Source organism: Hippopotamus amphibius, chromosome 7 (genome assembly GCF_030028045.1).
Source record: "Hippopotamus amphibius kiboko isolate mHipAmp2 chromosome 7, mHipAmp2.hap2, whole genome shotgun sequence".
Taxonomy (NCBI): Eukaryota; Metazoa; Chordata; class Mammalia; order Artiodactyla; family Hippopotamidae; genus Hippopotamus; species Hippopotamus amphibius.
The window spans coordinates 131,151,214-131,171,079 of record NC_080192.1 but is presented as its reverse complement, the minus strand read 5'-3'; positions in this window follow the sequence as shown (position 1 = coordinate 131,171,079).

Below are 19,866 nucleotides of genomic sequence, written 5' to 3'. Positions count from 1 at the left end.
TCAGTGACATGAGACCAAACTTTCATGGTCACCATGGTCCAGCTCTATCCCAGAGGATAATCAGATTAAAATCTAGAAATGGACTGAATCGCAAACCTTTTTAAACTATTTTAATAGAAATGTACTTGTACTCCTGCATCATTTTTGTCTCCTTTCCCTACTTTGGATTCTCAATATTCCACTTTAGGAAAATTCTCAAATTATGATAGAGGCCCACAGCCTCCCCCCAACAGCAGATATGGACTTCCTGGTCATCTGTTCCCTAATCTTTCTCTCCCCTTCCTCCTCCAGTGACCCATCAGCTGTACTTATCTCTCTACTAAGTCTGTTTACTAAAACTATGCAACCTCCAGAATTCAGAAACAATAAGTGCCTTAGGTCAAGGGCTACGGCTGGCATTCAAACCCTCTATAGCTGCTGTCAATAGCTGGTTCTCAACTAATAATCTTTGAATGGAGCTGATCTTTTTTGTCACTGCAATGCTGTCAGCAGACAGTAACAATGCTGAGATTTGCGGTCTAGACATTATGTTGGTGCCTGCGGTCAAGCTTACTCTCTGAAACGTGAGCCTTATCCAGACCATCTCAGCTCCAGCCACAGCTGGCCCTTCCACCGTGCCATATACAAATGTGAGCCTGGGGCAGGGAATGTGGAGCTTCAGCCAATGACCCAACCCTCCAACGGTCAAGGACAGCTGTTAAGAGGGGCACACTGAAATCTATACACCTGCTATAACACTCAAATAAGACCTTCAACTGTGTTCACGTTTGACGTTTTTTTCCTCCCAAACTTTATTGTATCTATACCTATCATATATATTTATGTGTACATGTATACCCGCCAACTCATATTACTTAACACTTTATAGACACATGGAATCACCTTGTATATAATTTTATCCTACATAACATTAAATATAAGGCACAGACACGGCTTTAGAATGACATGCAATGAAACATATCACTCTAAAGCCGTATCCATCAAAGCCCCACTCAGCAGGACACAAGGGAATTTGAATCATCAGTTAATTTTCTGATCTGTGGGTAATTCCTAACCACAATTTAAGTTTAACCAACCCCATAACTTCTTCAGCTTTCTTCAGAGGAGGACCCACAATGCATAGAAATAAAGTACCTCATCCTGGTTTTTCTCCTCTAGGGCATATTTTATGTGAGGAGATCTTATATGCTCAGACCCATGAAAAGTACTAGAATTAGATTTCTGTGATCGTTTTATGGGTTGAGGCCACAGATGCATCCTGAGAAGCCAAACTTTCTCCCGGCAGAAACTTGGGCTCTGACTGTGTTCACCATGTCAGGTTCTTGTCTTCAACCTCTTCCGTCTCTCATGCTGTGATATCTCTCCGCCTGCCCACCAGGCATGAATATGAAGTTCTCTGTATGCTATGGGTACTGGCCCCAGAGTGCACCTTTGTAACTTTCTGGTACAAACCAGACCTCCCAATAAAAAAGAAACCACAAATCTCAGACACCTCACCACGCGATACTTCCCCTGGATTTTCAACTCTAAGTTGTGGTTATTATACAAAGGCAACATGTGACTTACTGTGTCTCACGGTGAGGAAAAGTCAGACCAGGGGAACCAAATACCTCAATTAAGTTTTGTGAGTCACAAACATGACGCCTAGAAGTGACTTCGGAGGTCACCCAGGCAACCCCCTCATTGGACATAGGAGGATATGAAGGCATGAGTGTTTATGAGACATGTATGCTCCAGTCCTGCTCTGCAGACACCTCCCCAGGAGGTCTTCCACGCCCACCCCAGTGCCAGTCACCCACATAGCGATATGCACTCAAAGCTCTAATGTGCCAAAGCGATCTTTCAACACGGAGTCTGTGTTCTGCTTTGCCCAACTCACTTCCCACCTCCCTTGATGAGCAGACACATGTTAGAATTCTACAGCATTAACTCCTTTGTAAATCAACACCTTTGTTAGATCCTTCAAAACAGGTGCTGGTAAAATAACCACAAGTAACCCTCTGCATTGTGCATCACTCTGCATTTTACAAAACACTTTCCCTGACGTTATCTCACCTGATGCAGTAAATAAACAAAAGGTTTCTTTCTTTAGGGAGAGTGGAATGGAAAAGGCGGAGAGTGCTGAATAACAGACGGGCCCATAAGAAAATGAGATTCAAGACCATGGATGGGGCTCAGTGAAACATAGGTTTTCCTTTTTGGAGCTGGGAGCTGAAAGTCTACTTCCCCTTTGTGATCTCCCATTTGAGGAGCTCAAGCCTGAGAATCTGTCTGAAATAGAAATCAACTGACCTCTGGGTGAGCCTCTGACCTCAGACCCATCAGAATTCCCAGAGCTGGAGTTTGCAAATCGAGTTCCCAAGAACCCTGCAACGCTCCCAGTGGGGTCTGGGCAAGGCAGGGTATGTGTTTAGGCAAAAAGCACAGATTCTGATCACAGAGGCTGGAATCCAAGGAGAAGTCTGCTCTGGTCAGAAGCTGGTTCCAGCCTCTTCTGACCCAGATGGACTGATTGCTCCCTCCGGGATGGTTGGAACTCATGGATATGAAGTCAAGCTATCTTTTTTGGTCATTGATGATGAAAACATATTTATAACGTCAGGGGAAAGTATAACACACAGAATTCCACTATCTCATCATCAAGTTTACATTTCTCCATAATCCCTGGTCCTCCTTATCTACAAACACACACATTTTTTTACAGCTGTAGGTAGAGGTTACATAAAATTGTGTATCCTTTTTCTTATGGTACTATTATTTGTACTTTTTCCAAGTTTCTATGGTTTCCATGTCATAATGGTGTTGATTTGTATAATCATAATTTAAGAGGGGGGAAAGTTCAGGTTATCCCTAAATTTGTAAATAAAGAGAACTTCTGGGTATAAAACTAAGTCACTTTGCCAGAGAAGAGTTAAGCTAGCCACAGAAGGAAGTCAAGATCCAATTTGTTAGATGGAGGCTGAGCTGCTGCAGGTCACTGACATGACTGGGTGTAGCCTCAGGGAGCCAGGGCTATGAAATGACAGCTCAAAGATCAGGATGTGTGCCCAGCAGTGCCTGAGAGGGAGGCCCAGCACCTGGGGCTTGGACATTTAGCCACCAGGGAGGTGGCCTCCCCTGTGAGCTGAAAATGGTTCATCAGATTCCACCAAGGCCCAGATCAGGCCTCCCCCTTGGCTCTAATTCTTTGATCACCCAGCAGTTTGGGATGATATCCTTCCAGAAATGCTATCCAGAGATGGGACTGCCCTGAGTGACAAGCTAAAGCATTACAGTCACCACCTAGGAGTTTCCACTGTAAATACATGATACAGTCTCCACTTATACAACAGCCTCACATGGTTAGTGTCTTTACCTCTAAGGACCTGGCCACCTGGCCCAAGGTTTCTGGACACATGTAACTGAAGTAGTGACCACATCAGGGTGCATGACACCAATAAGGTCCTAGCCAAGGGCAAGCTGGCACCCTTCCAGGGTTTGACCTTCTCTCTTTACCAATTGGACCATGGCATGGAGTAACTTAACCAGAATACAGTTACTGTTCCCTGGGCCTGGTTATCTTGCTTGTTCACAGCTTTCTGCTCGTCTAAAGAAGATTGACATAAATACTCTTGGGTCTTTGGCTTTTGTCTTTAAGGGACTGTGAGGATGGCTAAAGATTATATTCCCCCATTTTGGGGGTTTTTTGCCCACAGGGATGAAAAATTTCAAGATGGTGATTTACAGAGTGCCAGAGGAATCCAAGAGTGAGAGCAGAGAGTTTTCATTTTTAATTCAGAGACTCAAGCTCTGAGTTCCATGGTCAGTGTCCATGGTATCGTGGCACAGTGCACATTGCCCCAGAATGCCATCCAGCTGCTCCTGTCCCCCGTCCTCAGATATGCCTGGCCCTAGCTCATAAGAAAGCTTGAATTGCTGTAGACGCAAACTCCGGCAATGTCCCTTCATCTTCAAATCTCTATTCCCTATTAAGTTTAAACTTGAATTATGTATTTGCCTTCCCTCCAGATAACATTGTCTTCTGCAATATGAAATTAGATGGAGGTGACAGGAATGATTGCTGAGTTGCTTGAATTTCAATCATTAGACTCAAAAAAGAAATGGTAACTCAACTAACTCCTCATTAAAAGTACTATATTTCATCCAATATAGAACATACCAGAATAAAAGGTTTGGGGGCACATTTTTTATGGTGCAGGTAAGAATTCAAATTTTCCCATGTATATGTCACCTTTTAATAATATTAAAACTAATGTGGCTGATTGTCCCAAGGAAAAAGCCATTCTTTTATATATCAGAGGCCAGCAGCCCATGACCGGCCTGTCAAATGTGACTTGCAGGGGGATTCAGAGAGAAGCCAGAGAACTGACAATGCATCGATTTTCCTGACTTGACTCTCAGCGTTACTAAGACTTTGGCCTGCTCATCGCTCTGGCTCTTTCTTCTCCTGGCTAACTCACAGAAGAGGCTGGAATCTCTGAGGAACAACTCTCTGTCCAAGACTCCTGGCCCAAGGGAGGTTTGGGGCTGCACGTGCCTCCAGTGTAACATGTCCAAGATGGCATGCATCATCTCCACAGTCCCCTTCATACACACATATATAGCACGTGCACAGCACACACAAACTTATACAACACACACACACACACACACACACCCCTCTTCCTATATTTTCTGAGTCAGTGAATGGCCTCACTAACCTCCTAGCTGCTTAAGCCAAAACCTAGATAATTCTCAAATCTCCCCTCCTCGGTTCCCCAATAGCCATGAACTCTAAACACTATCTGCACTAAGCCCTGAATGCCTTATTCTCTGTCCCACGATTAGAGTTCTCATATCTCTCATCTGAACTAACAGTTGAGTATCAGGAGATGCTATAATTAGAGATTCCAGGGCTTCCCAGTGGCGCAGTGGTAAAGAATCCACCTACCAATGCAGGGGACATGGGTTTGAGCCCTGGTCAGGGAAGATCCCACATGCTTTGGAGCAACTAAGCCCATGCACCACAACTACTGAGCCCATGCACCACAACTACTGAGCCCATGCGCCGCAACTACTGAGCCCATGCGCCGCAACTACTGAAGGCCGCACACCTAGAGCCTGTGCTCTTCAACAAGAGAAGCCACCGCAGTGAGAAGCCCGCGCATTGCAACGAAGAGTAGCCCCCAACCTCCACAGCTAGAGAAAGCCTGTGCACAGCAACAAAGACCCAACGCAGCCATAAATAAATAAATAAATAATAAAATTAATCTTTAAAAGAAAATTAAAAAAAAAAAGATTCCACAACACATTGAAAATTCAAGCCATTGATCAATCACCAGGTGCACTGTGAGAAGCATTGCAGAAACACCCCTGACCTTGAGTCATTCACAGTCTTAGACATATGCTGCCTGACCCCGAGGAAATGAGGGAGGGAAGCAGGGTCATGATAAAGTAACAACCAAATATAATAACCACCAAATGAGTTCTCTGGAGGGGAAAAGACTGATGGGGTAGGAGTTATCTGGAAGGCTTCCTGGAGAAAGCAGGAACTTGAGCTAAGCCACCAAGAAGGAGCAGAACTTGAATCTGTGAAGTAGCAGAACATTGGAGCAAAGTCTTGAGAGCCAGATGGGCTACACAGAGACAGAGGAGAGTGGACTCCATGTCGGGGGTGGTAAGAAATGGGAAAAGGCAGGATGAGTCAAAATAAGGAGGTAGGTGCTTCTGAGCATGAGTGTTGGCAGTTACAGAGACCAGGGAGGATAAAGCAGGGAGGCCGAAGTTGCAGGAGAAAGGGGTGAATGAGTGTGGGCTCTCCTCCTTGCTGAGTTCCAAAAAGGCAAAGTGGGTGAGTGGCCTGGAACCAAAACTATTGCCTCTGTCTAACGCCACCTCTTTGGTTGAGGCCCCAGTGTCTTGTTCTGTCTGCTCCCCAGTCTACCAAGGTCACCATCAGGGGCATGCAGCTCTTCTTCCAACCACTGGCCAATTTCTCCCAGGATCCAGAAAAATATCCACTTAGACTCCTAAACTCTATAAATTCCAGGGTCAATGGCCCCACATTGGACAATGAAGGGTTAACAGTGGGGTGTTCAGGACGGAACTTCCAATGGAAAAACTCTTCATTCACTGAGGAGAGAAAAGGGTGCCTCACGCTGCCCAGGGCAGCACAGACCTGAGCTGCACATCCCTTTCGACTTGGAAACCAACTAAACAGGCCCAGGACATTCAAGTTCGTAGCAAGCGATGAAGGAGGGAAATTAAGAATTCACTTCCTGGGGCCTGGAGAGAGTAAGCCCGTAATAGAGGCCAGTCTTATTTTTCAAAAGCAGATATGTTCCAAGCCACTGGGTAGATAATCCACAGGGAAGCACTGATGGCCTCCAGGGTCAGGTGTGCACCTCCAAGCCAGAAAACAGGCAGCCAGCGGCAGCCAGGACAAGAGGCTGAAATTAGGCAAGAGAAGAGTGGAACAGGAGAGCTCAGGCTCGGAATCCAGGCTTTGTGACTAGTCCCACCGACTTTGAAAGAGTAGAAAGAACCATGGCTGGCACTTGGGATATCTGTGTTTTAATTCCTGCTCTGCTACTTGCTAGTTGTGGTATTCAAGGAAGTTGCTTATCTAGTCTAGGCTTCAGAACACTTCCCTATCAAACAGAGGTTACCAGACTGCCCCCACCATCACCACCACTACTGCAGAGGGTTTGCTGAAGGGTTGACGGAGCCAACAGCCAAGGAAGCAGTTTGTCACTGTGTGGTCCTCTGCTCAAATGAAGGTGTGTTATCATCACAGTGTGCTCACCATGGCCTCAGGCCACAGTAGGGGGAATAGGATCACATAGAGTCTGGTACTGCCCTCAGGAAGTTCATAACCAAACTCAGAAGAGAGGCATAACACATAACACCCAAAGACAGTCATCAGACTGGTTAAAAGCTCCTATCCAGACTGCTACATGCTGCAGAAAAGTGGTGATAGAGATAACCAGAAAAGATATCCCAGGAGAGTTTGAGTATGAACTCAGAATGATAGAGTCAAATCTGGAAAGACGGAAAAGATGAGAATGGAAAAGAAAAAGAAGGCTGCAAGCATCCGAAATGTAGGCCAAAAGTCCAGGTACAGAGCTCATTCATGGCTAATGTACATGCAAGCACCTGGGGCTGCAATCCTTTTTATTTATTTCTTTTTCTTTAGGAGCAAAAGCAAGAAATCTGAAAACTTTAAGGAAGGAAAAAAAAAAGGAAGATTAAGATTACCCATGATTTCATAACACTCGGGATAACAAGTGTTATTATGTGTCCTTAAAGTCTTTCTCAAATTTTCTTCTGCAAGATCATTTTTAAATGTGTGCATAAATTTTATTACATAAATGTAAAATGGTTAACTCATTTCCCTGTTAATGGGGTTTTAAGACATTTCCAAATAATATAAACAATATTTCAAAGTTTGTAATTGGGAATGTGGAATTCTAAGGTAAGGGTATCCGGGTTCAAATTCTGTCTCCATCATTTATTATCTGGGTGAATTTAGCTCTCCAACTCAGTTTCCTATGCTTATAAATTGGGATAAAAACAGAAGCTAACACACAGAGTTGTAAAAAAATTTGCGCTAATATTCACATAATGGAATGCTACTCAGCTATAAAAAGGAAGGAATCATAGGTACATGCAATAACATGGATGAATCTCAAAATAATCACATTGAATGAAAGAAGCCAGAACAAAAAAGAACATACATAGGGTATGGTTCCACCTGCATCAAATCCTAGAAAATGCAATCTGTATTGGCTGAGAGCAGCTCCGTGGATGCCTGGGACGGGGTGGGACACGGAGGAGCAGGAGGAGAGAATTACAAAGGTCAGGAGGAAACTTTGGAGGGTCATGGGTACATTCATTATTTTGACGGTTGTAATAGTTCCATGAGCATATATGTATATGTCAAATGTTATCAAATCACACTCTTTAGAGTATACCTTGCCTACGCTATGTAGAGTGTGCCGTGCACAGTTTCCTGTGTTAATTATACCTCAATAAAGTTGTAAGCAAAACTTTTTTTTTAATTTGTGCTAAAATAAACCACCACCAGGAAAGTATGGGCATGCCTTTTTGTTTTCGCCCTTGCGAACAATGGCTATTCCTTTATTTTAAACATTTTTGACAAACTGATCAACAAAAATAAAGGTATCTCATCATTCTAAATTGTGCTTGTGATTACAAATGAAGTATAAAATATTCACTTATTTTTATGTATTTGTATTTTTTTTCTATGAATTATATGTTGATATGTTTCTCTCATCTTTGTTGGTATATATATCCTTTTCCTTATGTATCTCTTATTGTGATTACGCAAGGATGTCTTTCTGGACTTTTCCCATCCAAATACATATGCTTTTTTAAAACAAAAGTCAGATCATACTTTATATTCTATTCTGTAACCCACTTTTTACACTAACATAATGTGAGTCTCTCTCAGTGTCGATAAATGTGAGGCTACATCATAGTTTTAATGGCTAGAGCAGCAATCCTTAATGCAGCTTCTTAAATCATATTTCAGTTTCAGAAAATGGAATTAGGCTCTCCCTCATTTCAAAGGGAGTTGAGAGTAACTTCACAAATCACTTTTTTATTTGCTACAGCCTCATAGAAACTACAGCAGATTCTTCGATGAATGACAGTCAAGAATGCTCCTCACCCTGAAAGGGAACTTTATGAAACTGACTCTGGATTTTTTTTTTTTTTACAGTTCCCCTAGAACAGTGCTGATAATGAAATTTTCGGCTAGCTGCACTTCACTTGACAAATTATGAAGAGATCAATTTGTTCCCATTAGTCTCCACTTCATTAATACCCAAGACGAGGTCCACTCTAGTAAACAGTGAACAACCTTTGGCTCAAGTAGAGATGTCTCTTTGTCAAGGTCTTAAGAGAAGCTCCTCCTTAAAGTTCAAAAGAAAATACTTTGGTTAAAATTAAAAAGCTGCTCCTCTTAAAGGTCAGACAAAAAAATTAGTAACGTCCTGTGAGAAATACAATTATTATTCAATGCAATGCATTGCTATGACATTGGGGTTAAGAATTTAAAAGCGACACAGCTTAAGAATGAAAAGTTATGGTTTACCAGCAATAGTAATCTATTTGCTTTGCAAGTTACCTTTGAGTGACACTTAATATCCAGGCTCTGTCATCCAATGGGCTGAAAGAATTATTCAAATTGGGGTCAGTAGAACCTTACTTAAAAATCATCATTCCATTCCCTTTTGTATTGTGTTTCAAACAAGTCAACCATATAAATGAGGATATATTCAGTCTGAAGGTCAGACTGGCTGACTGACCACACTGGCTGAGATTTTTATGTTTTAAAACCACTGGTTGGAAACAAAGCATTATTGCTGAAAGGAGAAAACCGGGAATAAGGTTGCAGTAACCGGTCCGTGGCAGTACAGGCATTTCAAAAGGGCTTTTCTTCCCCGATGATTAGAAAGGCATCAAACATTCAGTAAACACTGGGGCCTTCCCTGGGCCCTACATAATTCCGGGTGCCAGTAAGAATCATCAGTTAAGTGAATGAAGAGATAGGCATATAAACAGCTCACCTCCTGATGAGGCCAATGGTGTTGGGTGTAATCAGAGAGAAAGAGTTTGCTATGAGCCTAAGCAACCAGTGACGGGACTTCCCTGGCGGTCCAGTAGTTAAGACTTCGCCTTCCAGTGCAGGGGGTGCAGGTTCAATCCCTGGTCGGGGAGCTAAGATCCCACATGCCTTGCAGCCAAAAAACCAAAAAACATAAAACAGAAGCAATATTGTAACAAATTCAATAATGACTTTTAAAAATGGTCCACATCAAAAAAAAAAAAAAAAAAAGAAAGAAAGAAAGTGAAAAGAAAAAAAGAAAAGAAAAAAGAAATCTTTAAAAAAAAAACAATAAAAAAAAGAAAGAAACCAATGACTAAGGCTGGCAGGACCGGAGAACGTTCTCTACAAGAGATAGCACTTCCACCTGAGGAGGGAAGGAAAGATGACTTTCCAAGCCTACCCATCTTACTATCTTTGGGTGCATAAAACCAACACTGGAAGTAACTATTGTGAAAGATATTTTAAAATCTCAATGATCCTTAAAATAAATCGAAGGGGGAAAAGTGCACTGGAAGTAGCTAGGCTAACGAGCACCTTTTCCATAAAGGTGATAAAAGCAATTACATCTTAACAGAAAAGCTCTCTGTCTGTGAATGTTTCTCCCCTAACACAACACTTTATCAAGTTTTGTAAAAATATTAGATGTTTCCAATAAACTAGAAACTTACAGCTCATTTGAGAGTGACAGGACTCTTCTGCAGAGCACCAACCGCCTAAGAGGAAAAACCCTGATGAGTAAGGAACCAGGTGCACTTCAGAGTAGGTGCAAAGGTGAGTGGGCAGGTAGGGAACAGAGCAGCACTCCTGGAGGGCAGCCCTTGGATGACAGGGACAGGTGTTTCCCAGAAATCAGGGCCATAGCGCTTGAGACTGGGGATGTAAGACCAACAGGCTGCAAGGAATTAGGCAGATGAGTAAGTCTGACCACCCAACACGTGGGTGCAGTCAGTGGATCCAGGAAAACCCCTCAACTCCCCATAGCGTGGTCTGAGGTCTGGAAACACAGGGAAGAGTTTGGGACCTAAACAATTAGAAATGCAACTTGGGAGAGGGGGGCTTGGTGGTCAGTACAAGGTCCTTTTCTGCGATCTGAGTTGACATGAAAGAGAACAGAACCTATAGGAAAGGGGAGCTGAAATGAAGGACTGAGGGACAAAGGGAAACCTGGCCAAGCACACAGTGAGGCCTTTGCTGCTGGAAAGCTGGTCTTGGAGCTTGGGCTGGTTCCCTGGGGCATGGGGCAGATGCCCCACCGCAGGTATGGTGATGCATGGGCGGGATCTGATCATTCTGGATGGTCTGCAAGTCCTCCTATCAGAGGCCCTAGAGTTCACAGTGTGGGAGACAGGCAGGGAGCTGGTGCCTGGGTACTTAGGATAAATGCATTAAAATAATTGCAAGATAATAGATATCTTCCAATGATGACAGTAAACAAAGGATAACTGGTATCCCTGAAGTGGAGACACAACAAGTGGCATAAAATAAGTGAAAGATATAATAGGGGGGAAAAAAACATCCCTTAAATGAAGGAAGAATTAAGTCCCTGCAATTAAAAGCTCATTCCTAGTAGACCATGTTGTAGGAAATTTGACCCAGAATGAGCACGACCAAGATGGATTCTGGTAAATTACTGAATGTTAAAAAAAATTGAGAGAATTCCTTAGGCATCTGGAAAGAGGAAACAAACAAAAACAATTACTTAAAAGGCTGATAAATAAGGCTAGCCTCATGTTTCTTTACAGCAACATTAAAATACAGGGAAAAAAGGGAACAGCATATGTGAGTTTTGAAAGGAAGAAAGTGTGATCCAAAAATTGTAGGCCCAACAAAATGTTACTTAAGTGTAAAGGTGTCAGACAGGCATTCACAGATTCACAAGAATGAAGGAAATATAGCACCCAGTAATCCCCTAGGAGAAAAAATTTGATGACAAAATCTAGCCATACAAGCATGAATGGAGAAGTTGTGGTTAAAAAAAAAAGAAAGAAAGAAAAAAACAAAAAAAGAAAAAAAAGACCTATAATGAGCACTGAACCCATGCATTTAAATGGAAGCTCGGTTTTTCGGATGGCGGCCAAGTAGAGGGACATGGAATGCATCCCTCTCCACAGATGCATTGGGTATGCACCGAAGGATGCAATAATTCCCACAGAGAACCAGCTGAACACCAGCAGACAGCCTCGGACACCAGAAAGGACCGCAAGGAGCCCGACATAACCGGTAGGGAGGCATCTACAACGGCTCAAAGAGGGTGAAGCGGCGGAGCTGTGGCAGACGGGAGGGAGTGAGAAACACACAGAGGGTCCGCACCGCAGCTCAGCGTTCCCGGACCGGACCGAGACATCGATTCACAGCTGAACAGAGGGTCCGGGAGCGGGAGCGTGGGAACCGGAGAGCTGGTTCAGGGTGAAGAAAATTGTTGCCAGTAAGGTGACCGACCGAGAGGACAGAAGGGAAGAGGTCCGCGGCGAGGAGTGCCCATCCCTGAGAGCTGCCCGGCCATGATGGCGGCTGGATGCTGCAGGCTCACAGGCGGAGGGGAGGAGCCGTGGGCACAGCCTCTCTCTCTCTTTCAGTGCCTCTGCAACAGGCAGTGGAGAGACCCCCTGTGGGCCACCTAAGGAGCTCAGGGATAACAAGCACCATCAGGCACTCGGACGGGGCTAGATTAAAACCCCTTGGAACGCCGGCAGCAGGGAGGCTGCCGAGAAAAAAAAAAAAGAAAACTCAACAGAGGCCCAACTCTAAGACTTTCTGTTTACACCTGAGCCACCCGCGTCCCTCTGCAACAGGCACCTCCAAGCCCAACTGAAACAACAGTGCGCCACTGCTCACTCAATCCCAGCAAAAGGAGCTACTGTTGAACCCTCTCCCTCCCCACACACTGACGCTTACAGACGAACAATAAAGGAAGCTCTGCTGGTCACAGAATAATGCAAAAAAACCAAGGCGAGTAGAAGGACACTTACAGCTGAGACTCTAAGGAAACAGAAATATTAGTATCAATCCTATTGAACTGGTCCATTCTGGGATCAGTTCTGGATTTTTTTTTTCCTTTATTAATTACGATCTTAGTCCTAAGGGATCTACAAGTTTTATAACATAATTTTTTAATGATATTTTTTATTCTATTTTTATTTTTTTGCCTTTTTATACACTTCTATTTCTAGCTGAGTTTTTGGTAGTATGGACAATATATCTCTCATACTTTCCTTTCATCCCTATCTTTTATACATTTCTATTCCTTTCTTTTTATTTGCATATTTCCAATCACACTATGCTCTTCTGTTCCCCTTTCTTCCATCCATTTTCAGTTTATTTTATCTTAACATACTTATAAGCAACACTATCGATCTGCTCAGACTCCTTGCTCTATTCTCCAGATGACGCACCGCCTTGGTATTTAATATTAGGTTTTTGTCTTTATCTTAGTTCTTAGTACAGTTGTCTAATTTCATTCTGAGAATCTCCATTCTGTCTGGTGGTACTCTAGCTCTTTTCTATATTTGATTCTAGCTTACAAAATCTCCCTGGATTAGTGTTTGTATGCGTAAGGTGTTATTAGTTTGTTAGTTTGCTTTTGCTTTTGTCTCTGATTTGTTCTGTTTCAGTTGTCAATTTCTGTTGGGTTTCTCTTTGAATATCTGATAGCATACTGGGGTTCTGTCAGGTCTTTCCAGAGCCTTATGTCCTAATGGATTCAGTAATTGTGTGTCTTATACATGTATGTGTTTCCTAGATTTAATATTTGTTTAACCCAACACCTGGACATTAGTCTGAGGCTTGGACAGTCTTCTATAAACACCAATATCGCCAGGACAAGCAACCCCAAAAGTTTGGACAACCATGAGGAAACAAAGAAACACCATGCAGGCAAAGGAGCAGGAAAAAAACCCACAAGACCAAATAAATGAGGAGGAAATAGGAAAAATGCCTGAAAAGAATTCAGAGTAATGATAGTAAAAATGATACAAAATCTCGATAACAAAATAGAGAAAGTACAAGAAACAGTTCTTAAGAACTCAGAAAAACAAACAGCAATGGATAACAAAATAACCGAAATTAAAAATACTCTAGATGCTAAAACCAGCAGAATGACTGAGGCAGAAGAACGAATAAGTGAGTTGGGAGATAGAATGGTGGAAATAAATGCCACAGAGCAGGAAAAAGAAAAAAGAATAAAAAGAATAGAAGACAGTCTAAGAGACCTCAGTGATAACATTAAGCGTACCAACATTCGAATTATAGGCATCCCAGTAGAAGAAGAAAAAAAGAAAGGGTCTGAGAAAATATTTGAAGAGGTTATAGTGGAAAACTTCCCCAACATGGGAAAGGAAATAATTAACCAAGTCCAAGAAGCACAGAGAGTCCCATACAGAATAAACCCAAGGAGAAACACACCAAGGCACATATTAATCAAACTAATGACAATTAAACACAAAGAAAAAATATTAAAAGCGGCAAGAGAAAAGTAACAAGTAACATATAAGGGAAAACCCATTAGAATAACAGCTGACCTTTCTACAGAAACTCTGCAGGCCAGAAGGGAATGGCAGGATATACTGAAAGTCCTGAAAGAAAGAAACCTACAGCCAAGAATACTCTACCCAGCAAGAATCTCATTCAGATTTGAGGGAGAAATCAAAAGCTTTACAGACAAGCAAAAGTTAAGAAAATTCAGCACCACCAAACCAGCCTTACAACAAGTGCTAAAGGAACTTCTCTAAGTAGGACACACAAGAAAAGGAAAACACCTACAAATACAAACCCAAAACAATTCAGAAAATGGTATTTGGAACACACATGTCAATATTCACCTTAAATGTAAATGGATTAAATGCTCCAACCAAAAGACACAGACTGGCTGAATGGATACAAAAACAAGACCCTTCTATATGCTGCCTACAAGAAACCCACTTCAGACCAAGGGATACATATAGACTAAAAGGAAAGGGATGGAAAAAGATATTCCATGCAAATGGAAGTCAAAAGAAAGCTGGAGTAGCAATACTCATATCAGACAAATTAGACTTGAAAGTAAAGACTATTAAAAGAGACAAGGAAGGACACTACATAATGATCAAGGGATCCATTCAAGAAGAACATATCACAATGGTAAATATCTATGCACCCAACATAGGAGCACCTCAATACATAAGGCAAATGCTAACAGCTATAAAAGGGGACATCGACAGGAACACAATAATAGTGGGAGACTTGAACACCCCACTTACATCAATAGACAGATCATCCAAACAGAAAATAAATAAAGACACACAAGCTTTAAATGACACATTAGACCATCTCGACTTAATTGATATTTATAGGACATTCCATCCAAAAATGACAGAATACACTTTCTTCTCAAGAGCACACGGAACATTTTCCAGGATAGATCACATCTTGGGTCACAAATCAAACCTCGGCACACTCAAGAAAATTGAAATCATATCAAGCATCTTCTCAGACCACAGCGCCATGAGACTAGATATCCATTACAGGAAAAAAACTGCAAAAAATACAAACACATGGAGGCTAAACAATTCACTATTAAACAACCAAGGAATCACTACAGAAATCAAAGAGGAAATCAAAAAGTATCTAGAAACAAATGACAACGAAAACACAACAACCCAAAACCTATGGGACGCAGCAAAAGCAGTTCTAAGAGGGAAGTTTATAGCAATACAGTCCTACCTTAAGAAACAAGAAAATGATCGAATAAACAACCTAACCTTACACCTCAAACAATCAGAAAAAGAAGAACAAAGAAACCCCAAAGTGAGCAGAAGGAAAGAAGTCATAAAGATCAGAGCAGAAATAAATGAAAAAGAAAGGAAGGAAGCAATAGCAAAAATTAATAAAACTAAAAGCTGGTTCTTTGAGAAGATTAACAAAATTGATAAACCATTAGCCACACTCATCGAGAAAAAAAGGGAGAAGATGCAAATCAACAGAATTAGAATTGAAAAAGGAGAAGTCACAACGGACACCTCAGAAATACAAAAGATCATGAGAGACTACTACAAGCAACTATATGCCAATAAACTGGATGACCTGGAAGAAATGGACACATTCTTAGAAAAATAAAATCTTCCAAGACTGAACCAGGAAGAAATAGAAACTATGAACAGACCAATCACAATTCGGAAATTGAGGCAGTGATTAAAAATCTCCCAACATAAAAAAGCCCAGGGCCAGATGGATTCACGGGTGAATTCTGTCAAATATTTCGAGAAGAGCTAACACCTATCCTTCTCAAACTCTTCCAAAATATTGCAGAAGGCAGAACACTCCCAAACTCATTCTACGAGGCCACCATCACCCTGATACCAAAACCAGGCAAAGATGTCACAAAAAAAGAAAATTACAGACCAATATCACTGATGAATATAGATGCAAAAATCCTCAAGAAAGTACTAGCTAACAGACTCCAACAGCACATTAAAAAAGTCATACACCATGATCAAGTGGGGTTTATCCCTGGGATGCAAGGATTCTTCAATATATGCAAATCAATCAATGTGATACATCATATAAACAAATTGAAGGATAAAAACCATGTGATCATCTCAATAGATGCAGAAAAGGCTTTTGACAAAGTTCAACGTCCATTTATGGTAAAAGCTCTCCAGAAAATGGGCATAGAAGGAAATTACCTCAATATAGTAAAAGCCATATATGAGAAACCAAAAGCCAACATCTTTCTAAATGGGGAAAAACTGAAAGAATTCCCTCTAAGAACAGGAACAAGACAAGGGTGTCCACTCTCACCATTATTATTCAACATAGTTTTGGAAGTGTTAGCCACGGCAATCAGAGAAGAAAAAAAAATAAAAGGAATACAAATTGGAAAAGAAGAAGTAAAATGGTCACTCTTTGTAGATGACATGATATTATATATAGAAAACCCTAAAGACTCTACCAGAAAACTGCTAGCACTAATTGATGAGTTTAGTAAAGTAGCAGGATACAAAATGAATGCACAGAAATCTCTTGCATTCCTATACACTAACAATGGAAGAGCAGAAAGAGAAATTAAGGAAACTCTCCCATTCACCATTGCAACAAAAAGAATAAAATACCTAGGAATAAACCTGCCTAAGGAGGCAAAGATCTGTATGCAGAAAACTTTAAGACATTGATGAAAGAAATCAAAGACGACACAAACAGATGGAGGGACATACCATGTTCCTGGATTGGAAGAATCAACATCGTGAAAATGACTGTACTACCCAAAGCAATTTACAGATTCAATGCAATCCCGATCAAATTACCAATGGCATTTTTCACAGAACTAGAGCAAGAAATCTTACAATTTGTATGGAAATGCAAAAGACCCTGAATAGCCAAAGCAATCTCGAGAAGGAAAAATGGAGTTGGTGGAATCAGGCTTCCTGACTTCAAACTATACTACAAGGCCATAGTGATCAAGACAGTATGGTACTGGCACAAATATAGAAAGGACGATCAATGAAATAGAATAGAGAACTCAGAAGTAAGCCCAAACACATATGGGCACCTTATCTTTGACAAAGGAGGCAAGAATATACAATGGAAAAAAGACAGCCTCTTCCATAAGTGGTGCTGGGAACATTGGACAGCAACATGAAAAAGAATGAAATTAGGACACTTCCTAACACCATACACAAAAGTAAACTCCAAATGGATTAAAGACCTACATGTAAGGCCAGACACTCTAAAACTCCTAGAGGAAAACATAGGCAGAACCCTCTATGACCTACATCAAAACAAGATCCTTTTTGACCCACCTCTTTGAATCATGGAAATAAAATCAAGAATAAACAAGTGGGACCTCATGAAACTTAAAAGATTTTGCACAGCGAAAGGAACCATAAACAAGACTAGAAGGCAACCCTCAGAATGGGAAAAAATAGTTGCCTATGAAACAACGGACAAAGGATTAACCTCCAAAATATACAAGCAGCTCATGAAGCTTAATACCAAAAAAGCAAATAACCCAATCCACAAATGGGCGGAAGACCTAAATAGACATTTCTCCAAAAAAGACATACAGATGGCCAACAAACACATGAAAAGATGCTCAACATCACTCATCATCAGAGAAATTCAAGTCAAAGCCACAATGAGGTATCACCTCACACCAATCAGAATGGCCATCATCACAAAATCTGGAAACAACAAATGTTGGAGAGGGTGTGGAGAAAAGGGAACTCTCCTGCACTGTTGGTGGGAATGTAAGTTGGTACAGCCACTATGGAAAACAATTTGGAGGTTCCTTAAAAAACTACAAATAGAACTACCATATGATCCAGTAATCCCACTACTGGGCATATACCCAAAGAAAACCATAATCCCAAAAGAAACTTGTACCATAATGTTTATTGCAGCACTATTTACAATAGCCAGGACATGGAAGCAACCTAAATGCCCATCAACAAATGAATGGATAAAGAAGATGTGGCATATATATTCAATGGAATATTACTCAGCTATAAAAAGGGATGAGATGGAGCTATATGTCATGAGGTGGATAGAACTACAGTCTGTCATATAGAGTGAAGTAAGTCAGAAAGAGAAAGACAAATATTGTATGCTAACTCACATATACGGAATCTAAAAATGGTACTGATGAACTCAGTGACAAGAACAAGGACTCAGATGCAGAGAATGGATTGGAGAACTCGAGGTTTGGGGGGGTGAGGGGTGAAGGGGAAGCTGAGATGAAGCGAGAGAGTAGCACAGACATATATATAGTACCAACTGTAAAATAGATAGCCAGTGGGAAGTTGTTGTATAACAAAGGGAGTCCAACTCGAGGATGGAAGATGCCTTAGAGGACTGGGACGGGGAGGGTGAGGGGGACTCAAGGGAGGGTGGGGGGGGAGTTGAGGGAGGGAGGGAATATGGGGATATGTGTATAAAAACAGATGATTGAACTTGGTGTACCCCCCAAAAAAATAATAAATAAAAAATAAATAAATGGAAGCTCAACAACTTTATACATACATATACTTACATATACATATGCATACGTGTGTAACAAATTAGAGGAGTGGTATAAAGGAAATAACACGATGTACATGGCTAATCTTGGTTATCTCTGAAGGCAGAGGCAGTCGAAGGAGACAGGGAGAAGCAATTTTTTTCAACTTTTTCTCCCATAGTCTGTTTTTAATTGAGGTGTAATTTACATGCAATAAAAGGCATACCTTCTAAGTATACAGTTTGACGAATTTTAACAGATGTGTAAACCAATATAATCACAACTCCAATCCAAAAAAATGTTTACCATTTCTTCCCCCCCAGACCGTTTCCTCATGCCTCTTTCAGTCAGCTCCCCAGACCCCAGAGGCAACCGTCATTCTGATTTCCATCGTCTGTTCTAGGACTTTAAGTAGATGGAGTCACATATGTTTGGTTTCTTTCACTCACATGTGTTTAAGATTCATCCATGTGTTGCATATATGAGCAGCTCATGTTTTATTGTTGAGTAATATTTCATGGCTATACCATGGTGTGCTTATACACTCTCCTGTTGATGGGCATTTGTCGTCTCCAGTTTTTTCCTATTACAAAGTCACCATACACATTCTTGTACGGTATATTGTCATTCCTCTTGGGTAAATACCTAGTAATGGATTAGCTGGGATATCATGTAGTTGAATATAGAAATCCATAATAAGTCGCCTAACTACTTTCAAAGTGATCTGTCATTTTACCACCAAGTGCCGGATATTCTACATCCTCTCCAACATTGTTTGACTTTTACTTTCAACCATCTAAGTGGGTATAAGGTGCTATCTCTTTGTCATTTTAATGTATGCTTATCCAATTACTGATGATGCTAAGCTTTTTTTAAATGTGCTATTGGCATTTCATGTACATTCCTTTGTAAAGGGTCTTTCAAAATTGTTTTTACAGATATTTTCACCAAGCTTGCCATTTTTGCCTTTGAACTTTCTGAAGAGCGTCTTTTGAAGAGCAAATGTTTTTCACTTTCATAAAGTCCACTTTATCAATTTTTTCTCTCTTGGAGGCAGTGCTTTTTAACGTCCTTTAAACAAATTTTGCTTACTGGTCAAGAAGATATTCTCCAATGTTTTCTTCTAGAAGCCCTGTAGTTTTCTCTTGTATGTTTAGATGCGTACACATCCTGAATAATTCTTTGTGCATAGTATGAATTAGGGTTGAAAGTTTATGGAGTTTTTTAATATACAGATATCTATGCCAACATTGTTTATTAACAATATTTCCCCTCCCCATTAAAT